Source organism: Ips typographus, linkage group LG2 (assembly GCF_016097725.1).
Source record: "Ips typographus isolate SLU linkage group LG2, UJ_Ityp_2.0, whole genome shotgun sequence".
Lineage (NCBI taxonomy): Eukaryota > Metazoa > Arthropoda > Insecta > Coleoptera > Curculionidae > Ips > Ips typographus.
The window spans coordinates 5,476,894-5,503,972 of record NC_138423.1 but is presented as its reverse complement, the minus strand read 5'-3'; the positions used below and the strand labels follow the sequence as shown (position 1 = coordinate 5,503,972).

Here is a 27,079-nt window from a genome sequence, read left to right as displayed (position 1 = left end):
GTGGTGTTTAGAAAGCGCGGTTTGGAAGTTTATTTAGACCGAACGTTTATTTTTGGAACAGAAATTAAAAAACAACTTTTAATTTCGCATAAAGAACTGTTGAGACCGCAAGCCACGTGTAAAGTGACAGAATCGATGTCGGGAGATAAATATCATATCCAAAGGTGCCTGGCATTTGGCCAGGAAATAATAGACACCACTCAGACAGTGGGTGGCGTCTACTTAAATTGCTTCGTAATGTTAAAAACTGTTTCAATTAACTGTGTCAAAATTTACTAATTATGTTTGCCAGCTTTGGTTTAGTCACTTTATTTTTTGTCATGTCAGCACAATATGGTGACGAACGAAATATCCTTTTTTTCGGGTAGCATTGTTTCCGTTTGCTAAAAGATGGCAATTAAGAGTGACTTATAGAAGAACTATTTTAATTGGTGGAAAGCAACAACCTGCGTTATGCCGACGACACATGTCAGAAATTATGAGCAAAAAAAGCAACTAAAGTAAAATCAGTTTCTATTGAATTATTTTGTCATATTTATGAAGCAATTCCTAAGTTATATAAATATAATATGCACTATTTAGTCGGCTAAAAATAGAAAAATAAATAAATAGAAAAAAAAATTAAATTTTCAGTTTTTTGAGATATCTTTGGAAATACTCGGAAACTCAAAATAATTAAAACTGCATTTGATTGAGTATCTCTTATAGTTTCCAAAATCTCAATTAATTTATCTCAAAAAAAATAAAAAACATTCCCTTGCATGCCCTTAAACAACATAAAAAATAAACAAAAATAAACTAATAATCAAAAGCTTTATTTATTTATTTTTTATGTTGTTTAAGGGCATGCAAGGATTTTTTTTTTCTCGAAAATGAAGCAAGATACGAAAAAAACACCCTGTATAACAAAAAACAAAGGTAAAAGTTAAAAAATGTAAATAAATCGCAGACATACTAATATGACCTACATAATAAAAGTTGAAGTGTTTAAACGAAAATAAAATACACAGGGTGTTCCATTTAGAAAATCGAGATTTCTTAGTTTTTTAAAATTAGTCAAAGAATATTGAAAAAAATTAAAAATAGCATCTAACGCAAATTTATTTGGATAAATTTTTTTGTCATCCCTGTAGAAAGTTTGCATCAAATATCAGTATTATATCAGTACCTAACCTAACCTACCTTTAGAAAAAATGCCGAAACAGACAATTTTCCAGCATAGTAAAAACTTAAATTTTTATTAGGTTTGGGTATATGACATTATTAGCAAAAACAAATTTTTAAAATTTCATAGAGAAAATAGAGGGTTCTATTTAAAAAAAATAATATTTGATCTGCCACGCTTTTATGAACCACCCTGTATACTCAAAAGTAATTTTAGACTATGCATCTCAATATTGTCTAAAACGTATTTAACTTATTTTTGAGTTCTTTTGAAACAAAAGAGTTAAAAAATCAGGGCTCTAGAGTCTAGACAAAGATGAAGCATAACTTTGTAAGTGACATGTGTCAATATGTCAAAACCGATGTGACGTCACTTAACAGTTATTTTTTAATCAGGAAATTGGTGAAGTCTCATTTAGGCTAAGTTGTGCTTTGACTGTGACAAGTCATACGCAAAATGTCACAGTCAAATGAAAACTTATAGGTTAGGGTGATTTTGAATATGTCGGTGCAAATGGTCCTTAATCTTGTGACCAACTATCAAATATCGTTACATTCGTTTTTGATACACTGACACTATCTTTGTCTAGACTCTAGAGCATTGATTTGGAATGATTTTGTTTGCTTTTCACGGGATTTCATAGCTTTATACGTAATATGTAAGAAACAAAGAAGCTGTGAAGATGAGAAAAGTGTATAAAAAGATGGGTTGGATGGACAGAATCTTATTTAAAAGCCATTTTAAGCTTAAAAGTAGTAGAAATTGTATCGAAACTTGACTAATTGTGGTCGTTTTAAAAGCATCATCAGCATATTATACTAACTTTTATACTAATAAAAGACGTTAAAAACTCGGAGCATGGTTACAGAACTAACAATGCTGTGCTACGCGGATGATGCAGTAATTATATCAGAAAACGAAGATGAGCTGCAGAGACTACTTCATCAATTATACCTGACAGCGAAACGCTACACTATGTCGATTGCGATAAACAAGACAAAATTTCTAGTTGTAGCAAAAGAACCTAGAAGATGCAAACTAGCTGTTAACGACAAAATAGTAGAACAGGTGATGTCCTTCAGATACTTAGAGGAATCCCAAGACAGGAGATCTGAGGTAAAGAATCAAATAGATAAGGCCTCTAGTATAGCCGGATGTTTGAAAGACATTATATGGAGAAACCAGTTTCTGAAAATAGAAGCACAAACCAGAATATATAAATCATGCGTAACGCCAATAACATATGCAACAGAAACCACGGCAGACACCAGCAGAACCACGGCAGACACCAGAAGAAAGAAATAAGGCGAATCTGCAGGAACAGGAACATACAGAACATTGTAAGATTGACGAGACAGAGGCGGCGAGAGTGGAATCAACATATCAACAGAATGGAAGACGGAAGACCACACTCTAGAAGACCGCCAGGCAGACCACCAAAGAGGTGGAGGGATAGCTGGATGTCGACGTCGCAAGGAACTCCCTAAAGCTGGAAAAACAAGCTGAAAGCCTATTTCAAGAAGAACATCGAGAGATCAATTTTTGATTATCAACTACTGAACACTGAGGTTATTACTTCTAGGGTTGAGTCGAACTAGTAGGATTAAGCTACAACTAATTTAATGGACCCAAATGGTGTCTTTTGTTCATAAAAGTGGCCTGCAATCTTCAAGATGATAAGAAGTTCGTTCAGTATTACTTTACTAGAAAAAAAATAGATGAAATATGTTCCTATGCAAGTAAAATGGGAAAAATGTACAATATTCGTGCGGTTTTGGTTACTGGATGACAATTTCAAAGATGAAATATGTTCCTATGCAAGTAAAATGTGAAAAATGTACAATATTCATGTGGTTTTGGTTACTGGATGACAATTTCAAAGATGAAATATCTTCCTATGCAAGTAAAATGTGAAAAATGTACAATATTCATGCGGTTTTGGTTACTGGATGACAATTTCAAATATGAAATATGTTCCTATGCAAGTAAAATGTGAAAAATGTACAATATTCATGTGGTTTTGGTTACTGGATGACAATTTCAAAGATGAAATATCTTCCTATGCAAGTAAAATGTGAAAAATGTACAATATTCATGCGGTTTTGGTTACTGGATGACAATTTCAAAGATGAAATATGTTCCTATGCAAGTAAAATGTGAAAAATGTACAATATTCATGCGGTTTTGGTTACTGGATGACAATTTCAAAGATGAAATATGTTCCTATGCAAGTAAAATGTGAAAAATGTACAATATTCATGCGGTTTTGGTTACTGGATGACAATTTCAGAGATGAAATATGTTCCTATGCAAATAAAATGTGAAAAATGTACAATATTCATGCGGTTTTGGTTACTGGATGACAATTTCAGAGATGAAATATGTTCCTATGCAAATAAAATGTGAAAAATGTACAATATTCATGCGGTTTTGGTTACTGACAATTTCGTAATAAAAAGTTAAGAAACTAAATCTTTGTCCTGAATACCGTTCTATGATTAAATGTGGCACGTCTAGGAAACTAAAAATACTAAAAACCCTTCTATTTGAAAACATCGGGCCATATGTCATGCGTTTATCACCCCCGTAGCCGTTAATTTCTCTGGAAGTTCCCAAAATTTAAAACCTCATAAATTCCGAAAAGTAATAATCCGATTTCAACGTAGGGAACGGTAGGCACGAGGAAGTAATTTTTCCGTTTTCGCCCCTCTTAAAGTAAACCGAGCGTGTGTCACATTTCCAAATATTCCAGGTCTATTCGGATTTTGTCTCGTGCCTAACCGAACCAAAACAGAGATTTAATTTCGGGCCATATGGTTGTCGTTCCCCAAAGGTAAAGTTTTTGTTTACAGTAAAGATCTCGAGAAGAACCAATGTGCTAAATGTAGCGTTTCCAACTTGGAAAAGTTTCAAGTTTTCTGATTAAGAATATCATGTGCAATCATAATTTCGAGAGCCGCTTTGCAAAGACGGAATGGCATTAATAAAATTTGAGTCGGCATGCGTATGTCAATGTTCAACCGAGTATCGAATATTTATGGGTGTTGTTTTATAACCCGGCTTCTGTCTACCGCTTCCATTCTTCTCATAAAAAGTTTTAGGGAAATAAGATGTCATATGAAGCTGATCAACTGAGCGCCATCAATTTTATACGGTCTGTTTTGCATGATTACTAAGATTTGTTCTGTCATAAAAGTCGTCTTTGTTTGCTGTATAACCGGCTTTGTTTTGTATTAAAACTAGACATTTTACCCTGTTGGTGTGTGAGAAAAGTTACTTCACCAAATCAACCATAAAATGTTTAAAATTAAAACTCCAATATGATTGGCATGTAATCGGTTTTAAATCATCACTTTTTTCCAATATCATCTTGATTCCTTTATGATCTTAAAGTTGGTGAACTTTGAATACTACAAAACCAATTTGAGGGCAAATTGAATCCCACACTTTTTGAAACAATTAACACACAAAAAAACTTTCAAATCTAACATCGATCGCAATGAGCATAGATAATGATGATTCTCACAGCGATCGTACAGAGAGGCATTTAATTTTTTTCGTTTCGAGAAACACGTTTAAAATTACTTTTAGAAGATATCGTTCTTCGATTATTTGCAATTTTGCATTGTTATTATTTTTAAAGTGTAGTATACAGGTTAGCATAAAAATGTGTGAGTGGTTATTTTTTAAATTCGATCCTGTAGACATTCATAAAAACGCAAAACGGCGACAACCCATAGCCCGTATTAAATTGATGCTTATAACTTACCAATGTGCCTGGAATAACAATTGCAATATTCACTTACTACACGCTGCTGTGTTGTGTTTTTGTATGGATATATACCTGCATGGTATTAATTCAATATGACGGATATAAGCGTTTGTTTAAGTTGGCCAACGAGCCAGGCCAATAATTCAACTTGGACATGTGTACGTTCTGTCACTACAATTAAAATTACCTACTCTGGGTGTCTGTATTTTACGCTTTAGACAACTGTAACGAATTGGTATTTTCAAAGTGTCATTCCTAAATTCTGCTTTAGGAGGTACTGTGTTTAAATTCAATTTAAATATCATTATTCACGCTTATGTTATCGTTTTAGTGAGATTCGATTTAGTTCAATGTTTTTCTACGTATTTTGTGTTTTATTATTTAGTTGACTACAGCTTCAAATTATAAAGAAACACAACAGTACCATACAACTGTTTTGCTTTAGGCATTTTGAATTGAAATGTACTGTCAGACTCGTTACATAAGGGAAAAGATCATTCTAGTAAACGTTCATTACAGTAATTTAATTTCTATTTCGTTCAAGTAGATCATTTTTATTTTAGCAGCATGGCACAGATCAATACTGTTATTCTAGAATGTTCACACCTTTGTTGCTATCACTTTGTACCACTAATTTTAAAATCGCTTAACCATCTTACCCAATAATGTCCACTAATTCCTTCTAATGTCCAGTAATTCCTAATAACTCTCCAACCTAACCTAACAGCACCCACTAATTTTCTGAATTACCACGACAGGAGAGTCTAAAGAAACCCTTTAAAAAAAATAAGAAAATATGCGTGCAACGAGTTTAGTTTAAATGGGACACCTTGTATATTATTGCATTTTTCGATTCTACGTCATATTCTAGACATATTTCGTGTATTCATGTCGTACACTTTTCTGTATCCGTTTCTGAGATATTTACCGTTTTATGTGAAATTTAATATTTTCAGTTTCCAAAACAATAATTTTAATTTATGCATATCAAGAAGCGTTTTTTTCTTGGTTTTTGTGTTATACAAGGTTTGTTCTAAAAGCTTCTTTAAATTGATACATCGAACCACCCTGTAACTGTCAAAATAATCGAGTTATTGAAGGTTAAAGTAGTAGCTGTCAAATTCAGTCAAAACTGTCTTTATTATCAAACAACTCGTTTATTTGCAACACTTTGTATAGACTTTTATATGTCAATGGATAGAAAATATAATGGGATTTCCAAAAATATGGCCGTTTGTGTTGATAGGGTGCTTCGTTTGGCCGCCAGAGGGCTTCAAAGCTAACTAAACGTTTTTCTTGACTGTGACCACTCTAACTTCTTTGAGAGATTTTTTTAAATCGGTCAGGCCCTGATATTTGGCACAAACCTAGCACAGTGAGTGTAAAATTTAGAGCCGTAACAAAACTGTAGAAATAAAATCATTAAAGTCGATTTTCGCTTGCACTAAGTGGCCAACATAACGCAAAACCCATTGGAACCAGTGGTGGTGTTTCAGGCAAATTTGACCCTTACCAAAAATTGTCACTTGCAAAATCGGTTTTTCAAGAAATTTCTATGCATTACATCGTAGTAGACCTGGTGGCTCATGTAACCGTGTTTTCTTAATTTTCCAGGGTCAAATTAGCCCTAACCAGTCAAAAAGTGTTTCTGGGGCACCCTGTCAGTAAACCGTAAATAACACGAGTATTTGTAATACTTTGTATATACTTTTATATGTCGATGGACAGCCAATGAAATGAGCTTTCCATTGACGTAGATAAGTCGGTTGGTTAGTGGTACCGTTTAGCCACTAGAGGGCCTCAACTTTGACCAATTTTTTTTGGTGTATCCTTTTGTTTAGTATTCAAAAACTCGCTTAATTGCACTATTTTTGCTAGAGTTTTATGCGTCAATGGAGAGCCAATGGAAAGACCTTCCTAAAAAGTTCCCAACATGGGTTGATAAGTTAGACGGTTTGGCCGCTAGAGAGCGTCAAAGTTGACTATTTTTTTATGACTTTTTTGTCAATAACTAACTTATTTGCCACACTTTGTATAAACTTTTATATGCCAATGGATAGCCAATGAAATAAGCGCTACCAGTCGTTTCCTCTACAAAAATTCAATTTATTGTTAATTTTAACACTTTTTTGTACGAAAGCGCAGAAGGGCTAAAGACTTTTTTCTGAAATTCCGACTTCAAACTCGAAAATAAACTAAATTTTGACATTGAACTCGGAAATTAGTTAAATTCCAACTTTAAACTCATAATTTACATTGTCACATTCCAAAAACTATTCGAACCAAATAAGTAGAATTTATCAGTTTGGTAATATTTCAAACACTCTTCGATCCAAATTAGTTGAATTTGACAACATTGACAACAAACTAGAGTAGGGCACGCAAAAACTTTCTACAGAGGAAATTTTCCAAAATTAGAAAGTTTTCTGGTAAGAAAGAAACGTCATCGAGAAAAAACATAAAAGAGGAGAAGAAGACTGAAATTAATCAACACATAACCTCAAAATGCACGTTTTATATTGTTTGTTTTTGTTGTGTTTGTTGATTTCCATATAGTTAACTTGAAACTCCAAAACATCGATAATAACAATAATAAAATTAGTAAATAAGTATGCGGTGGTTAGTTAAGTCAGCAAAGAACGAAGACAACAACAGTGAATTTTGAATTGAATGACAACATTGACAGTTTGACAGGACACCAAATGTCAATATTCTCAATGCCAAATACGTCATATTTTTACCAGAAACCAAAAAGAGAAGAAATCCGAAAATATCCAGGACTGCCTATCTCTACTTGACTCGACAAATTCTACTAAACCTAATTGGTAGAATTTGTCAGTTTGATAATAATGATAATACACTTTGAATCAAATTAGTAGAATTTGTCAGTTTGACAACATTGCAACTAATTTCCGAGTTCAAAGAACATTTCTATTGTGTAGGAGTTCTTGTCTTTCATGCAAAAAATGATTTTTACAATTACTCATCTTCCTGAACCAAATTATTAATCATACACTAAATATTTCGACCTAAATGATCTAAAAAAATTAGATTTAGACTATTTTAGGACCAGCATCATATTCACTTTTCTACCACTTCCGTTATTGCGGTTTAAAAAATTTCATGTGACATCATGGGTTAGTTACATTGGATTCAACATGTGCAAGCAAGATAAAGTGTATTTGAAAGATGTAAAGAAACACACAACATTTTTTAGTCACATTAAGTGTATTAGTAGATAATGCCAGTTTACGGTTATCAGTAGAATTTTGACTTATGTCTTCAAACTGTCAGTGTTTAATCTTTCCGTCTTTACTTAACTGTTTTACATTGTATTGAACACTTTTTCTTATTATTGTTTTCTTTTTCAGGTGAGTGTTCAAATCGACATTGCGGCCGACAGTCCAAAAAGATGAAAACTAAATGACCTATTTAAGTGGGATTGCAAACAAAAGGAAAGTCTATTATTATTATTTTTTTCTAAAACTTACATGCAATTTTAGATTTATAACTAGAAATTACTCTATTTCGATTAATAAGAACATTGCACATAAGTTTGAAAGGCGTATTTCATTTCTTAATACAAACAATACTAGTTCTTGTGGTGCAGAGCAAAAAACCATAATTCGGTTTGCGGCCGTATTTGCGTGTGGCATTTTAAGCAACTAAAGCAAAGTATAAACGCCATTAAAATCGAAACAACCATAAAAATGTAGATATTACGCGGTAAAGTGAAAATAATGCATAAACTATGGGTTTCAGATTATGATCTTGTGCTTTATAGTAGGCCTTTAATGTCTTGAGTTATTTTAGAAACGTTCTGTCTATATTTAAACGACACTACAGGTTCTTTAAAAGGTGTATTAATTTGTTCATTTAAAAGTTATTTATTTTACATTGTACATTGTTCTGATTGTATACGCTTTCCATATTCAAAATTCAATAGAATGTCAAGTTTTAATTACCATTTTCTAAACATAATAAAGACGATAGGATGAGAGCCATTAACGACTTACAATCATTTCATTTTTCCATAACAGTTTCAAACAAATGTAATTTGATGCACGAGGTAGCGTTTAACAAAGACCTTCACAACAACAATAAAAGGCTGCGGCAAATTTTTTATACCTCCACGCTAATAATATATCAGTTTAAAAGCGTATTGTAATAAGTTCTTAAATCAATTATAAAAATTACACGTAACAATGTGGTGCAATTAAAAGATGCACGGCAAAAAAATCGTTTAATTTGTCGATCAAGGTATAATTAACAACAATTAATACTTGTCATTACAAATATGCTAGTTAATCTACGGTTTACTTTCTGACGAATGAAAATTTGTTTTCAATATATATGCGATATAATGATACTAATTAGTGATTAATTCAAAGTTGAAACATCATAAACAAAGGTCGTATCCTATTTGTTTCATGGCAAAAATGATAAACTTTTGGTTGCTTAGTGTTATTTAAATTCAATTGTTATGTAGTTTAGAGATATTAGAAAAAAGGCTACAAATTTGTCATTTGGTAAACATATTTACCGACTTTGATGCAAATGGTCTTTTTTAAAAGTACTACTTCAAACAAACTGCTTGTCAAAAAGAATGAAACAGCGAGTTTTTTGCTTTTTTTTTTTTTTTGAGCGGCTGTTTCTTTAAATTGGATTTTAATCACGTTTAAAAAGTATTATTCTCCTATGTCCTAAATAGCGTTTATGTAAAGTTAAAAAAAAAAAATTTGCTTATTATTGTGTGATCCAGAATAGCTTTAGTCTAGTCTTCTAGTAAATAGTTTTAAGCTATCTTGCCCTTTTAGCGATTAAAGACAAAATCTATTGCAAAATATTAAACATTTTTACTTTTCTTGTTTTAAATCAGCATTTTCTTTGTGAAAAAAAAAAGAAACGAGGGAATTAGCTTTAAAAAAGTAGTTTTGGAAAAGTATAATTAGTATTGGTCTATGTCCAATATTAACCTCACAAAAAAATAAAACCAAAAAAATTCACTTTTTCAAAATATCTCAAAAACTGAAAAAGAAGTCGATGTTTTTACCGAAATGTCATTTTATTAAGCAACTTTTCTCCTAACCAAATCTGTATCTCTAAGATCCTCATAGTGACTCTTCTTATCCTCCCTTATACAAGGTGATCCAAAAAATCATTTTTCCAACTGTCTAAACTTGGATGATGGTTGTCAAATGTCTAGACTATGTTGGAAAGTGCCTATTTTGAGCTATCTCAAAACATTGACAACCATCTGACATTAGTTGAACATGTTGTCAAAAGATCATCCTGGAAAGCTTTTAAAAATGTTCAAAATCATCTAGGCTTGCTTAAAAATGTTGAAAATTGTCTAAACAGTTTGTTAAACACGTTGCTAACTGTCTAAACTTAGATAAGACAGTTGTCAATTATCTAAACTATGTTGGAAAGTGCCTACAAAATTCTAGACGTTTTGAGCTGTCTCAAAACATTGAGAGCAATCTAAAACCAGTTGGACATGTTGTCAAAAGTCTAAATCATCCTGGAAAGCTTTTTAAATTGTTCAAAATCATCTAGACTTGTCTAAAAATGTTGAAAATTGTCTAAACGGTTGGTTAAACATGTTGCTAACTATCTAAACTTGGATAAGATAATTGTTAAATGACTAAACTATGTTGGAAAGTACCTACAAAGTTCTAGACATTTTGATTCATCTCAAAAACATTGACAGCAATCTAAAATTAGTTGGACATGTTGTCAAAAGTCTAGATCATCCTGGAAAGCTTTTAAAAATGTTCAAAATCATCTAGACTTACCTGAAAATGTTTAAAATTGTCTAAACGGTTAGTTAAACATGTCGCTAACTATCTAAACTTGGATAAGATAGTTGTTAAATGACTAAACTATGTTGGAAAGTACCTACAAAGTTCTAGACATTTTGAGCCATCTCAAAAACATTGACAGCAATCTAAAATTAGTTGAGCATGTTGTCAAAAGTCTAGATCATCCTGGAAAGCTTTTAAAAATGTTCAAAATCATCTAGACTTACCTGAAAATGTTTAAAACTGTCTAAACGGTTGATTAAACATGTTGCTAACTGTCTAAACTAGGATAAAATTGTTGTCAAATGTCTAAACCATGTTGGAAAGTGCCTTCAAAATTCTAGACATTTTGAGCCATCTCAAAACATTGACAGCATTCTAAAATTAGTTGGACATGTTGTCAAAAGTCTAGATCATCCTGGAAAGCTTCTAAAAATGTTCAAAATCATCTAGGCTTGCTTAAAAATGTTGAAAATTGTCTAGACAGTTTGTTAAACATATTGTTAACTGTCTAAACTAGGATAAGATTGTTGTCAAATGTCTAAACTATGTTGGAAAGTACCTACAAAGTTCTAGTCATTTTGAGCCATCTCAAAAACATTGACAGCAATCTAAAATTAGTTGGACATGTTGTCAAAAGTCTAAATCATCCTGGAAAGCTTTTAAAATTGTTCAAAATCATCTAAACTTGTCTAAAAATGTTGAAAATTGTCTAGACAGTTTGTTAAATATGTTGCTAACTATCTGAACTTGGATAAGATTGTTGTCAAGTGTCTAAACTATGTTAGAAAGTGCTTACAAAGTTCTAGAGGTTTTGAGGCATTTTAAAACATGGACATCAATTTAAAATTAGTTGGACATGTTGTCAAAAGTCTAGATTATCTTGAAAATAATCAAAAACTGTTCAAAATCATCTAGACTTAACTGAAAATGTTTAAAATTGTCTAAACGGTTGGTTAAACATGTTGCTAACTATCTAAACTTGGATAAGATTGTTGTCAAATGTATAGACTATGTTGGAAAGTGTCTACAAAATTCTAGACATTTTGAGCCATCTCAAAACATTGACATCGATCTAAAACTAGTTTAAAATGTTGTCAAAAGTCTAGATTATCTTTAAAAACTTCTAAAAATGTAGTAAATCAGCTAGACATGTTGCTAACTGTCTAAACTTGGATAAGATTGTTGTCAAATGTCTAGACTTTGCTGGAAAGTGTCTACAAAATTCTAAACATTTTGAGCCATCTCAAAACATTGACATCGATCTAAAATTAGTTGAACATGTTGTCAAAAGTCTAGATTATCTTTAAAAACTTCTAAAAATGTAGAAAATCAGCTAGACATGTTGCTAACTGTCTAAACTTGGATAAGATTGTTGTCTGTACTGTACTAAAATTTCGGTACGATAAAAGGTTTCGGAGATATTTGCAAAAATTGATTTTTTTTGTCAATTTCAGCACCTTGTACCTCTAAATGCACCGTTTGGAAAAGTGTACTTTGCCGCATGATTTTTTATGGCAAAAGTAGCACTTTTCCGCTCTAGTGCGGTAAAGTATTTTGGTAGCATTGACAATTTAATGTCTTTCGTTGAATTATTATAGTTTAATTTAGCGTTATATTCATGCTCAGTTTAATAACTACTTGTTAATGTATTACAATTTACGTTTTGCCTGAATAGTATGGTAGGTAGTAATTGTAGAAAAAATATTTTGACGTCTCAAATCTAAACTGACAAAATATTAACGTGACTGGTTTTCTATTGTAACCCCTTCATCTACATAGATCATGACATAAACACTAATAATTGCTAATGTTCGCATTGTAGTTTTCTGCAGATGTATAGGAAAAATATTCTACCTAATACGTGCGGAAAGTGTCTTTTCCGCACTCGATAGCGGACCGAAATCTGCTTTGCGTCGTTTGGTTAACTGCAATCAGCGTGCAGAAAAGTATTACTTCCCGCACTTGTTAGGTAAATAACTATTTCAATGACTTAATTGATAGAACACACTAAGTTGAGAAAGTGCAAGATATTTACCATTCAAAACCTATTTTATTATAATGTGATAACTAATGTTACTTTATGGTTTTAATAACATATTTTTATAATGACAAAACAAAAAATAATACACATAATTAGTTATAATAATTTAGAAATTAACATTGAAAACTTGATTGATGATCTGCAATATTTTTTGAAAAATAGTCGATTTTAGTTTTTGTGCTTATTTCATACAAAATTGTTGTATCATTTTAAGGTCGGAATGGAGAAAGATTGTCAAATCGTCTTCCTATTTAATTCTGTTTTTTGGAAGCTTTTCCCAATTGAAACCTTGAGAAACTTTGACCATTTTTGACCTGAAATATTTCCGAGATTATTTCCTTGTAAACTATTATGAGTCTAGGAACTTATTTTTGGATAAGGCACTGTATATAAGTTTGTATGACCATCTTTCTTGAAAAAATGCCAAAAAATACTGTAATTTCAGAAGCAAATACAGAAATTGATTGCTTGGCGAATAAAAGTGCTGCAATGATCGACTTTCTTAAGGAATGCATGCAACACAAAAAGTGTGATCAGTAATTATGGTTGGTATGACGAACAAACTTTTGGCAAAAGCAAACAGTGGCTAATCTCGTTTATTTTTAAACATCTAAAACATTGTCAAACCATTTCGCAGCCTTGACCGCATCGAATCCGTCTAGATAGAACCGCGTGTAGAGTGCATAGATCTCTCCACATGTTTACAAACACCGGATGATCAACCTGTGATGAGTGTTTATCTCACCTATCGGGCTTTCATCGTTCCATAAACAACCGATTCGAAAAGAACATTAACTGTAAGTAGCTCCTGAGAAAGCGAACGGAAATTAGTAAGACTGGAAAAAGCTGAAAACTATTACCAGTTAAAGGTAGCTTAAACAGTTGTTTTTTTCCTTCAGCCTTACCTTCCTACGGCGTTCAATACAAGGTGTTAGATAGACTCGAAACACGGCGTGAAATTTCTTTGGCCGATGGCTATTAAAGATGGAGGGCCTCTATCGTATGTCGGAACTACGCGTTAAAACAACCGCGTTAATTAACAGTCATAAATGTATCGTAAAATGTGTCGACTATTGACGGACAACACGTCGTTTCGTTTATAAAAAACGCATCTTTTTCATTACGAAAATTACGAGCAACGTTGGCAACACCATTGAAAACCGCAATCTATATGCTAATGATAGCGTGTCATTGACTGTGCAGTTTTTCAAGTCTTTAAGTTGGTAACACTTATAAAGAGTTTGCCGCATATCATATTGTCTTCCAGGTGCAATATTCATTCTATACATGGGCGTAGTATGTCAGTTTCTTCCAATCATGTCCGAAAATTGTGAACATTTATCGCAAAGCTTGCTTTTAGACTTAAAAAAGTCCTGGAATAAGAAAATCATAATTAAGTAATGGACTGTGAAAAAAAAAACAATAAGTTTGACTAATTTCACAAGTTGTGATAGTTTGGATGCTATACTGGAGGTTCAACAACTGTATGTGAGGGAGCAATTTCTGAATGATATGAATTATATAATATAGTGGTTTTAAGCACAAAACTACAGGTCAAGATACTAGAATTACAACCAGAACTATTTTTGAGGAGGCGCCTTATGAAGAACTCATCAATAACATTAGATACGCGGACGATACTGCCATCATAGCTAGTAGTCTTGAAGATCTTATTACAGAAAGATATATCCGAGGAATTCGGACTAAAAATAAAAATATCTCAAAAACAAACAACTCATAGAGTTCGTTGAAAACCATACATATTTAGGAACAATTGTCCACAGTCAATGGGACATGACCATAGAAATGAAATCCAGGATCAACTTTTGTTAGAATGCAAAACATATTTACAGGAACAAACGTCTCACTACTAGATATTCACGATCTTGGTCTATGTAAATACAGAACAACTTATAAAAAAGATCTCGGCCATTGAAATGTGGTTATATCGGCGTGTTCTCTGAAGGATCACGTCACAAACGAAGAAGTACTCAGAAAAATTGGCAAACAGCAAGAAGTCACATTCATGGTAAAGAAAAGGAAAGTGGAATACTTTGGTTATTTGATGAGGCACGACAAATATCGCCTTCAGTATTCTTCAGGGCAAGGTGGAAGAAGAAACTCTTGGATGCAAAATCTAAGGAAGTGGTTTGGCCTGTCATCTATCCAATTGTTTAGACAAGGTGCTAATAAAATTATAATCGCCATATTAATAGCCAACGACCAAAAGACTCCACGATCCCATACTGAGATCCCAATACATGTAGTTTGGTACAGTCAGGGAGAAAAGCGGTCAGGGACAAAATCGTCCGTAAACTCATTTGGAGTAAGAAAATTACTGTTTTAAATACATTTTTGAAATCATCATTAAATTTCCTATTCAATAATCTAGAAAAACGTTAGAAAATTTGGTACAATCAGGTAGTAAAAGTGGTATCAAAGTTTGAACTTGTAGAAATACAATTTGAAAGGACAGTCAGGGAGAAAATAGCCTGTAAAACCCATTTGGAGTAAGAAAATGACAGTTTTAACCACATTTTTAAAATCCTCATTAAATTTCTTATCTAATAACCTGAAAAATCACTTTAAAATTCGGTACAGTCAGGGAGATAAGCGGTGTTATAGTTAATTTGAAGTGTTAGAAACACAATTTGAAAGGAAAGTCAAGGACAAAATCGCCTGGGAAACCCATTTGGAGTAAGAAAATGACAGTTTTAACCACATTTTTGAGATTAAATTTCTTATCTAATAACCTGAAAAAACACCTTAAAATTTGGTACAGTCAGGGAGAAAAGCGGTGTCAAAGTTTGAACTGCCAGAAATACAATTTGAGAGGACAGTCAAGGACAAAATCGCCTGGAAAACCTATTTAGAGTAAGAAAATGACAGTTTTAACCAATTTGGGACGCACTGTATATTATTATATTTTACTACGTACGTCTAGTAATATGTCTTAAAATTTGACATTTTGTCGAAAACTAAAAACGGTTTGTCTCTGTCACAATCAACGTTAACATAAGAATCATAATATTAATATAAATAATAATTAACATAATATTTTTCAAAGTTTGAAAAAATTAACTTTACGTTTTTATATTTAAGTGTTTCTTATGTTATCGTCCATTGTGACAGTTTTGTCAAGACATGGTGGATAATTCGAGTGTTTTAATGAGTTGTTTAGTAGGGAATATTCAGATATTTACTACAAAGCAATCCGGTAAAACGATCAAAAATCACACTCGTCTTATTAACATGGACCGTCATTAAACTGCTCATCAACAGTAAAATTCTTGAGCAGATGCTGAAGATATGTTGGTGGGTGGATGAAAACGCATTTTAGAAGGTAACCCAACAAACAACCGGACTTCGTGGAGGATAAAAATTGTAATTCACGGTCGCTGAATCGCCTTAAAAAAATCATTCCCGAGAGTTTCTCGGAATGAAATTAATTCAGAAAGCGCATACGAAAATATCATCGGAGACATCGCGCCTCCAACACGTTCCTGATAACCGACGAGCAAATTTATTTGAACTGGTGCACCCTAATCTCCGTTCTTCACTAATTAACCGAGAGTTGCTTTGCTAAGTAGTGCCGTGCTAGAAAAATCCGTACCGAGAACAGTACGAATCGTATTATCCGCTCGTTTCTCTGTGTGCTGCCTTATTTGTAACAGATTAAAAGTTTGTAATTGTAAATGATTCTCATTGATTCAAACGATCCCTTTTACAGAACATGAGAACGCGTCGGATAAAATAATGCTATAACTAGCTAACGTTTGAATAATATTAAGTCTAATGGCGGTTTCTACCTCCTTCGATGGAGGTTACCAAGTGGGAGGCATACACTCTGTGTAGTTTCAAACTTTTTTATCAATGCAAATCTACAAACGAGAGAGTGCCAACAAATTCTTGAGGCGCATGGAAGAAAGCACGACAATGAAATGAACTAGGCAGAAAATTAATCTAAATCTATTTTGATATGCACGAATAGATGAGTAACTAACTAAATTTAAATTAATAGTTGATATTTAATCGCGTAGATGTTGTGCCAAAACAGCGAGATAGTGCATTCTTAAGCTACTCATGTCATTACAATTATAGTACGCGCCATTAATGTTTTAATAGCTCCATGGCGAATAAACATCATTGCGCCGTGACAAGCAATTTGCCAGATCGGATTTATTCCTTTTTATATAGTCTTTTAATTGTCTGGAAGACTTCTGAACGGATAATTGAAATCGTCGTGCTTGTATCTACTAAATGGAAAGAGAAATTGCGCTTTTGAGGAACATATTTCGGACTTTATTATTGGAAAGCGTAATGCTGCAAGAAAAAGTTTATAACGTTCAAGCTGGCAGAAAATAACCCAATTAAGTGTGTATTATGAATGTATAACCTTCTTTTCATGTCATGTTCACTTTGTAAGATCTCACATGATACATAATAATGTACTGAATCGTTTCGTTTATAGCAAAGCAACCTGCTTTTATCAAAATCGTTAATTTTCTAGCTGATTTAGGTATTATATTATGTTATACTATAGGAAGGTACTTGTAAAAAAAATTAAAATTTCAATAAAATGTGTTGCTAAATACATTATTCTGTCCGTTCTATAATATAGCTCTCACAGTATAAGGAATGCTTAAATTTGTATCTTTCAATATAGTACATTTCATGGCTTCACTTTACAAAATGTTTTTTTAAAAGAAAGAGAACATGACCAAAGATCTTCTTCTTCATATGCCGGCTTTCTTAATGAAGGTTGGCGATCACTTTCCCAAACCCTTCCCTATTCCTTCCAAAATCACTGATCAGAAATTGTTTGAAAGTAATGATGGTTTTCTGATTAAAAGCAGAATATAATCATCTGAAGACATTTAGTGTCACTGTGTAGCTGCTGATCAAATCGGACCACAAACCCTTACGCCTCATCATAAAACTAAGGATACACTTTGACAGGGTCTAACATGGATTGAAGCACAATAGACAGCATTGTTACAAACCTGGATTTACAATTAACAATATGGAGTAATTGCTGATGAAGCCAACGATATAATAACGATAGAAACACCTGTCGCCGGGTTATCATATTAATCAGGGAGAAAAACGGTGTTAAAGTTTGAACTGTCAGAAACACAGTTTGAAAGGACAGTCAGAGACAAAATCGCCTGTCAATCCCACTTGGAGTAAGAAAATGACAGTTTTAGCACATTTTTGGGATCCCCATTAAATTTCCTATCCAATAACCTGAAAAAACGCTACAAAATTTGGTACAGTCAGAGAGAAAAGTGGTGTCAAAGTTTGAACTGTTAGAAACCGAGTTTTAAAGGATAGTCAGAGACAAAATGGCCTGTCAAGCCTACTGGGAGTAAGAAAATGACTGTTTTAAGTACATTTTTGGAATCCTCATTAAATTTCCTATCCAATGACCTGAAAAATACACTACAAAATTCGGTACAGTCAGAGAGAAAAGTGATGTCAAAGTTTGAACTGTTAGTAACAGAGTTTGAAAGGACAGTCAGAGACAAAATCGCCTGTCAAGCCTACTGGGAGTAAGAAAATAACAGTTTTAGCACATTTTTGGAATCCCCATTAAATTTCCTATCCTATAACCTGAAAAAAACACTACAAAATTTCGTACAGTCAGAGAGAAAAGTGGTGTCAAAGTTTGAACTGTTAGAAACAGAGTTTGAAAGGACAGTCAGAGACAAAATCGCCTGTCAAGCCTACTGGGAGTAAGAAAGTGACTGTTTTAGCACATTTTTGGAATCCTTATTAAATTTCCTATCCAATAACCTGAAAAAACACTACAAAATTTGGTACAGTTAGAGAGAAAAGTGGTGTCAAAGTTTGAACTGTTCGAAACAGTGTTTGAAAGGACAGTCAGAGACAAAATGGCCTGTCAAGCCTACTGGGAGAAAGAAAATCATTGTTTTAGCACATTTTTGGAATCCTCATTAAATTTCCTATCCAATAACTTGAAAAAACATTACAAAATTTGGTACAGTCAGAGAGAAAAGTGGTGTCAAAGTTTGAACTGTTAGAAACAGAGTTTGAGAGGACAGTCAGAGACAAAATCGCCTGTCAAGCCTACTGGGAGTAAGAAAATAACAGTTTTAGCACATTTTTGGAATCCCCATTAAATTTCCTATCCTATAACCTGAAAAAAACACTACAAAATTTGGTACAGTCAGAGAGAAAAGTGGTGTCAAAGTTTGAACTGTTAGAAACAGAGTTTCAAAGGACAGTCAGAGACAAAATCGCCTGTCAAGCCTACTGGGAGTAAGAAAGTGACTGTTTTAGCACATTTTTGGAATCCTCATTAAATTTCCTATCCAATAACCTGAAAAAACACTACAAAATTTGGTACAGTCAGAGAGAAAAGTGGTGTCAAAGTTTGAACTGTTAGAAACAGAGTTTGAAAGGACAGTCAGAGACAAAATCGCCTGTCAAGCCTACTGGGAGTAAGAAAGTGACTGTTTTAGCATATTTTTGGAATCCTCGTTAAATTTCCTATCCAATAACCTGAAAAAACACAACAAAATTTGGTACAGTCAGAGATAAAAATAGTGTCAAAGTTTGAACTGTTAGAAATAGAGTTTGAAAGGACAGTCAGAGACAAAATCGCCTGTCAATCCCACTTAGAGTAAGAAAATGACAGTTTTAGCACATTTTTGGAATCCCCATTAAATTTCCTATCCAATAACCTGAAAATACACTACAAAATTTGGTACAGTCAGAGAGAAAAGTGGTGCCAAAGTTTGAACCACGATTGTAGAATAAAATGATTAATACGCCTTAGCAGATTCGTATCATCACAATAAAACCATTAAATCTGCCATGCATCAAGGTAATGAATGATTCTTTGGCTTTCTAGTGATGAATAATTGATTAAGAAAAAACTGTATTTAAATGCCTTAATTATAAAATTTTATCATAAAATTAGTAGAAAAATAGATTTCACACCGTGCCCGTTAAAGAGTCTTGTAATTAGTAATTGCTGCAGATTGTTTAAAAAAGCAGTCAATCAGCGTTTATTTGCCGTTGGCTGTAGAAAGCTCAGTAAAAACCGCGATTACAGCTAGAGAGGATTTTTTCCGCCACACTATTAACCAATTTATCTTTATTATCACTTTAACTAAATTGAAATGTTACAAGGCTAACTTGCCTAGTTTAACGCTGCTCTCAACTACCCAAGAAATCCATTAGGGATGGTCTTGAGCTATCATAAAAGGCAGTAAGTCATTTTCAGTTGTCCCCCGCAACAATCATCATTAAAACCTTTTAGCTGCATTTAGGCTTGAAGAATTCAAGTAGTAGTGTTAGAAATTTAAAGAAAATTCTCAAAACTGGCTAGTAAATTAAAGAAACCTGGTGTTCTGCTCTATTTTTATGAAAACCCCTTAGAACGTCTGACGTGGTAGATTTACGAGCAACCCTTTGCTAATGAAAAAAGAGCGTTTCAGTGTCATCTTTGGACAATTTAGGAGCATTCTTTTACAGTGAACAAAAGCAAACGTGCTGGTGTCATAAAGTTCGGGTTTAAGACCGTAAACAGGTGCAAAAACGGATAAATAATGGGAGCAGTCCAGTTTTATATATTTTCTCGGATTTCACTTTTGATTTTTACTATTCACAGTATGTGCTAAAATATGGTTTATTATGGTCGAAGGCTAGTTTTAGGGCGTTTTATTGCTATCGTTCTCCACACAAGGGACATAAAATTCATTGTGGTCGTTTTTTTTTTAGTCAGTGGCGTATTCTTCTTTTAAAGTCGAAAATCGCTTTAAAATGATAAGAAAAACTAGACCACAGTAATGATATACTGCTGCTTAAACTAATAAAATTAAAATAATTTTTTACTATTACATGTACATTCACTGGTTGTGAAAAACTTTTTTGCGAGACACCACTGATGTTATCTCCTTAAAGTATAGAAATCGTAGATGTATTTAGATTTTTTTTTGGTTTCCTGTATGTTTAGTACCACTGTACCCAGTATTACCGTTTTCCAAATTAACTGTATACATGGTGTGTCAAAAAATGAAAAATTCTGTCTATCGCCATTTTGAGCATATTTTTTTGTGTACTTAACCCAACCCTAAATCTAAAGTCTTTTGGTCAATATCTCTAGACGTTTTCGCTAGTTTGACGATTACAAAATGTATTGCAAATTTTCAAAAATTGATTATTTATACTTCTTTCGTTTTAAACTCGACAATTTCTTAAACCTATTGGGGAAGAAAAAAAAAATACTCAAGAAAAAACCTATTAATTGCGTTATAGCTGTGGGGTTATAGAGAACAAAAATTAACAGTAATATTTACAAAAGAAAATCAAAATTAACTTTACATGAGGGAAAGGAAAATCGGAAATGTCTCGTTGGTCTTCCTAGACAAAGAGAGTCAAGTATAGTCCAGTTGTTAGGGTAGTTTTTCCATTTAGTTTGAATTTGTAGCAGTCTTTCTGAAATTTTTGTCGTTTGTCCATAAAGGAGTTCGTTGGATGGATTATGTAAAGGATTATTGGGATGTCTAATTTTTGTAATTAGTTTTAGTGCAATTTGTTCAGTCTGTATGTATTATTGGTTTTTTAGTAGCGTTTGTCCTCAATACATTTCCATAATCTAAGTCATTCTGCAGCTTTTGAGGTAGTTTTGTCATGTACGACAAGTGCAGTATCGTCCGCGTATTGTAATATGTTTTGTCTATGTAATTTTTGTCTTGGAAATGATTATTGTAGTAATATACTATTGTATTGTGCTATGTTGTGTTGAGTCAACCTATAAATCCAGAATTGTTTTGTTTAGAGCGTATACTTTAATCAATCAATCATAAAAAGTAGCTTTATTGTCGGAAACTTAAAGTCATTGACAAAGCCCTGAAAACATATACAAAAACAGCAAAAAAAGAACATACATTTTTAACACTACACATAAGAATATGAATCACACATAATTACACCTTACAATTATTAGAATAAAAACAAAACAAAAAGGCAGTTACCCTGTATAAGAGAGGAGAAAGAGGATCAAAAACACAAACAGTGCTGCTTGGTCAATTTATGGCAGAACAAGGCGCCTTAAGAACTGGAGTAGAATTCGTCCAGAGAATAGTACAAGAAAAAACCTCTCAGTCTCACGCCTAAATCCATGCACAGATGGCTGGCCTCTCACCAGGAGAGGAAGGTGATTAAAAAGTCTTTTGCCACCGTAAATAAGCGACGACTTAATCTTCTCCGTATGAGGAATGGGAAGCCTCACAACGAATCTACTGAGAGTCATCGAGCCGGAGCCCTCGGACAACTTGCCACGGACAAGACAAATCGTCTCTAAGATGAAAATGCAGCACAAGGTGAGGATACCATGTTCAATGAAGAGGAGTCTACATGAGGCCCTGTATCCAACACGACACAAGCACCTCAATGCTCGCTTCTGCAGGAGAAACACAGAATTGACGCGGCTTCGAGAACAAACTCCCCAGAAAGCTATGCCGTAGCGGAGATGGCACTCAATCAGTGCATAGTATGCATTCCTAGCTACATGGTAATCCAGATTGCCAGAGATCACTCTCAATGCATGGCAACCCGAGGCCAGTCTAGAGCACAGACCGTCCACATGCTCAGCAAATCGAAGCGAGTCGTCAATAATAAGACCAAGAAGGCTCACCCTCAACAAAAATCTCCTGCAATGAGCATCCAAAATGTAGGATCTTGGTCTTTCTGATATTTAATGACAGTAAGTTGGAATTGCACCAATGTTTGATTATGGAGAGGTCCCCATCAATAGCGGCAGTCAATGAATCGGCGCTCCTTTGCCGTCATCAGCGAAAACAGTGAATTGTCCGTTAATGGAAGCGAAACAATATCATTAATGTATATCAAGAACAGCAAAAGTCCAAGAACAGAGCCCTGAGGGACACCCGAAGTTAACATTAACTCTCCAGAACCATGGCCCCCGATGAAGACTTCCTGGCTCCGGCTGGCTACTCCTGGCTAAAAAACAACGAAACCGAATAAGAGTTAACAACACTTTTGGAAGTTTAAGTAAAACATTAACTCTGTTTTACAATTTTTTACAAGAAACTATTATTTTAAAAATTTAAGTGAAAGCAAATCAATTTCATGGTTTGAATGTCAAAATTCTAGGAACCAATCCACTTTTACCATTCAGGAAGTGTCGTAAATCTTGAACACGTTATTCTTCCTCTTTTTTCTTCCTCCTCGTTATCTTATGATTTATTGACATATCTTATTATAGACGTTAGAAGGAATATTGAATTGATATTGCCAGACTATTATTTGACATAAATGACAGCGAAAGTAAAGAGTTCAATGATTTCAAATAACAGATGTGTGCAAACAAAGTCTTGTCCAACCGATCGAAAATCACTGAATACATTTGTTATTGATATGACAATATAGGATCTATTGGTGTAAATTAGAAAGGTTCTTGACTACTATTGAACAAATTGGAGACTAGAAATAATTTATAAAACCACCACTGAATGTCAAGTGAATATTTGCGATACCTGGCTAAGTGCGTATCGATTTATAAGTGCAGTTTGCAGAGCAGTACAATACGCCATAAAGCGGTTCGGAAAAGAGCGAAACCAAAAAAGCGGCATAGGTAATAAAATTTTTTAAGATAAGAGATCAGTAATGGGCATCTCATGTAATTGTAGTAGCTTTAACTTTGCTATATTCGCGGCATCCTCGGTTACAAATAGATGATGTTATAGCGTTATCGCGAACTGTTCCACCAATGGGGATTTATTTATCAAGCCGTGGCCTGTGTGCGCTCCATACTATTGAGCGTTATCGAGACTTGTTAAATGCGGACATTACAATGCGGAGAATCGTTATCCAGCACGGTTCCATCGATACGAAACCGATTCTACATCAACATTATTGCGGAATCGTGAATATGGTCGCGGTGTCGCGGCCCACGCTCCTCTGCCTTGGTCAAGTTTAGCTTACTTCATTATGCTAAAGCCTTGCCCAATAAAAACCTAATCAATAATGTTTGAACGGTTTAGATCGCCGAGTAGCTTGATTGGATTTTAATTGACAATTTATATGGTAATCGTTGGATGCGAACACTGAGTATTCAATCTTAACAGTTCCTTTAACTCTTTCGATTATCTCCCGCTTATCGCCGGACATGATTGTCCTGGTTAACGATAAAGGATTCAATATGGGTGACCCGTGAAACGGGCAATGATTAAATTATTGTCCAGGAAGCCGACCAACTTACATCTTGATTACAAACAACCGATTAACATGTCTGATCTATTCAGATACCTAACAACGTATAGTACGTGCTAACATTGTTCAGTTCTGTAGTCTCAAACGGAACTTGGTACAGCTGAACCGTTGTTTATTAGCGGAAAACTGTAGTACAGTCTTATAAAATCGTATTTTAAATAACCATCCATTATCACTGAAAAGAGATCGGTCACAAAAAAGGAAGGAAAAAAGAAACGCATAAACCAACTCAATAGCACAATTAAACAGGTGATCAAGTCAAAAAATCAAAGAGCGACAAAAGTGCCAAAACAAACTTACCTAACAAGGAAATACTTAAGTTAATTAATCAAAGCAATCAATATTACACAAAATTGATTCAAGATAAGAGATTAGATACAAAGTAATTCAAAAGATAAGTAAAAGTAAAAGTTATGGAAAGCATCTTCAAAATCAAGTAATTAATAATCAATCAAATTACTAGTTATCTGCACATACACGATAACTCAACCAAAGAATGTTATTAGAATGTATACTAAGTTCCCGAAATGAACAGCTAGTTATGACTAAGAAATGACTCTTCTTCCCCTCTTCTGATAGTTTTAAATATGTAACTAGTGAAAACACACTAAGGAAAGGGGAATAAAACAATTAGAGCTAAACATTATTGGCAAAAAAATTTCAGAATAGTTAGGAAAAAATAGAATTCAAATAGACAGAAAAGCAAGTTGTGATGAAATGTAAATCCGACCATACTTTTTGGAGTTTGATGACGTCGTAGTTAACTCAGTCCACATCTATGTCATCTGTCAACGTAAAACGTCAACCTGCTACGGTTCAATTTCTCGTTTAAATTACGACAAATAATATGTTTTTGAGATGAGAAAAATGACGGGAATCTGCAGATAATATTGTTTTTAAACAATTTGCAAATTGTAAATTCTAGGCAAATATTGTCAATTTTGATATCACGTGGTTTTTGGAGGATAAGTTAGCTAGACAGTCACGTGATCACTGTCATAAATCTCAGAAACACGTCGTTCGTATCGAATACTGCAGGAAAATATTTCTAAACTCTGATTTTTGCAACTTTTAAGCACAGTTTGCAGTCAGGATCAAGATTGCTTGTCAAACGTACTTGGAGTGAGAAAATGACAGTTTTTAGCATATTTTTGAAATCTTTATTTAATTTTCTATCTAACAACCTGAAAAATATTACAAAATTTGGTACAGTCAGGGAGACAAGCGGTGTCAAAGTTTGAACTGTCAGAAATTTAGTTTGAAAGAACAGGGGTCAAAATTGTGTGTAAAACTGTGAGAAAATGACAGTTTTAAGCACATTTTTGCATTCTTCACTAAATTGCTCATCCAAAAACTTGAAAACAAACATTGTGACAGTTTAAACAGGCAATAACATAGTTTGAAAGGACAGTCAGAGACAAAATTACCTGTAAAACCCACTTGGAGTAAGAAAATGACAGTTTTAAGCACATTTTTGCATTCCTCACTAAATTGCTCATCCAAAAACTTGAAAACAAACATTGTGACAGTTTAAACAGGCAAAAACATAGTTTGAAAGGACAGTCAGAGACAAAATTGCCTGTAAAACCCACTTCGAGTGAGAAAATGACAGTTTTAAGCACATTTTAGTAATCATTACATTTACCATCCAAGAACCTGCAAAACACTAAAAAATTTGGTACAGTCAGGGAGAAAAGCGGTGTCAAAGTTTGAACTGCCAAAAACACAGTTTGTAAGGACAGTCAGGGATGTTAGGTTAGTTTTACAGGATCGCCTGTAAAACTCACTTGGAGTGAGAAAATGACAGTTTTAAGCACATTTTTGCATTCCTCACTAAATTGCTCATCCAAAAATTTTAAAACAAACATTGTGACAGTTTAAACAGGCAAAAACATAGTTTAAAAGGACAGTCAGAGACAAAATTGCCTGTAAAACCCACTTCGAGTGAGAAAATGACAGTTTTAAGCACATTTTAGTAATCATTACATTTACCATCCAAGAACCTGCAAAACACTAAAAAAATTTGGTACAGTCAGGAAGAAAAGCGGTGTCAAAGTTTGAACTGCCAGAAACACAGTTTGAAAGAACAGTCAATGTCAAAATGGCCTATAAAACTCACTTATAGTGAGAAAATGACTGTTTCAATCACTTCTTTGGAATCGTCATTAAATTCTTCTCCAACAGCCTGAAAAACTGTCAGAAACAAAGTATTTGTAATTTACTGGTAATTTACCGGTCAAATTTTCCTGGTATAGTATATTACATACTGAGGTGGAAAGTGTTTGATTTCTGTCAAGATTTAGGTAGTAACTTTGTTTCGAGACAGAAATTAAACTTTCTACCGTGGTTAGTTTACTATTTTATTTTCAACCATTTATCAAAATCTTATCAAATTTAGAATAAATCATTCAGTTGAAATATTGATTGCTAATAGTATCTAACAATAAGGTAGTATAGGTACAAGTAGTTATGACTTCAACCACAATAAAAGACTGGTGATATTTACCGGGGTGGAAAGTGTGTGCTTTCCACCCGGGTGGAAAGTAAAAGCAGGTAATTTTCATCTTTCCACCTGGTTTACACATAAGAATTAACGTTATTACATACCCGGTTGAAAATAATTAATATTTACTTTACCGGTAATTTACCGTCACAGTTTTTAGATTTTACAGTTTTCTTTACCTTTTGTTACTTCCTGCTACTTGCACTTTTTACGCAATAAAATCGAGAAAAGCGTGTTTTTTCACCTGCATTTAAAATAGGTGATATATTAACTATATCGATTTAACCTTTCAGTTTATCAAACAAATAATTCCAAAAAAAAAAAACAATAATCTCGATCATATACCGTACAATCAAAACCCATTACTTACGAAAATTTTTCGATTACACCAGGTAAGATAAGCCTGTTATTAAACGAAAATCACAAATCGTCGAACAAAAATGTTATTTCCAGATGTGTGACATTTTTGGGGAGGCGAATTGAAGTGGAAGTAAATTAGGCAGCTTCGGCGCGTGGGCGACAAAAG

The 27,079-nt window shown here is 33.5% G+C and overlaps 1 protein-coding gene and 1 long non-coding RNA gene across 7 annotated transcripts in view; one reads left to right on the top strand and one right to left on the bottom strand.

Annotated features, from left to right (window-relative positions):
• LOC145725279 (homeotic protein spalt-major-like) overlaps window positions 1–27,079 on the top strand; it is a 149,539-nt gene that overhangs the window by 70,928 nt on the left and 51,532 nt on the right. The gene's annotated exons all lie outside the window — the stretch shown is intronic.
• Window positions 13,366–14,135, bottom strand: LOC145725287 (uncharacterized). The gene is made up of 2 exons (XR_014177219.1): window positions 13,691–14,135; window positions 13,366–13,638 (listed from the first exon to the last, which is right to left on the bottom strand). It is a non-coding gene; the product is annotated as an uncharacterized LOC145725287 (long non-coding RNA).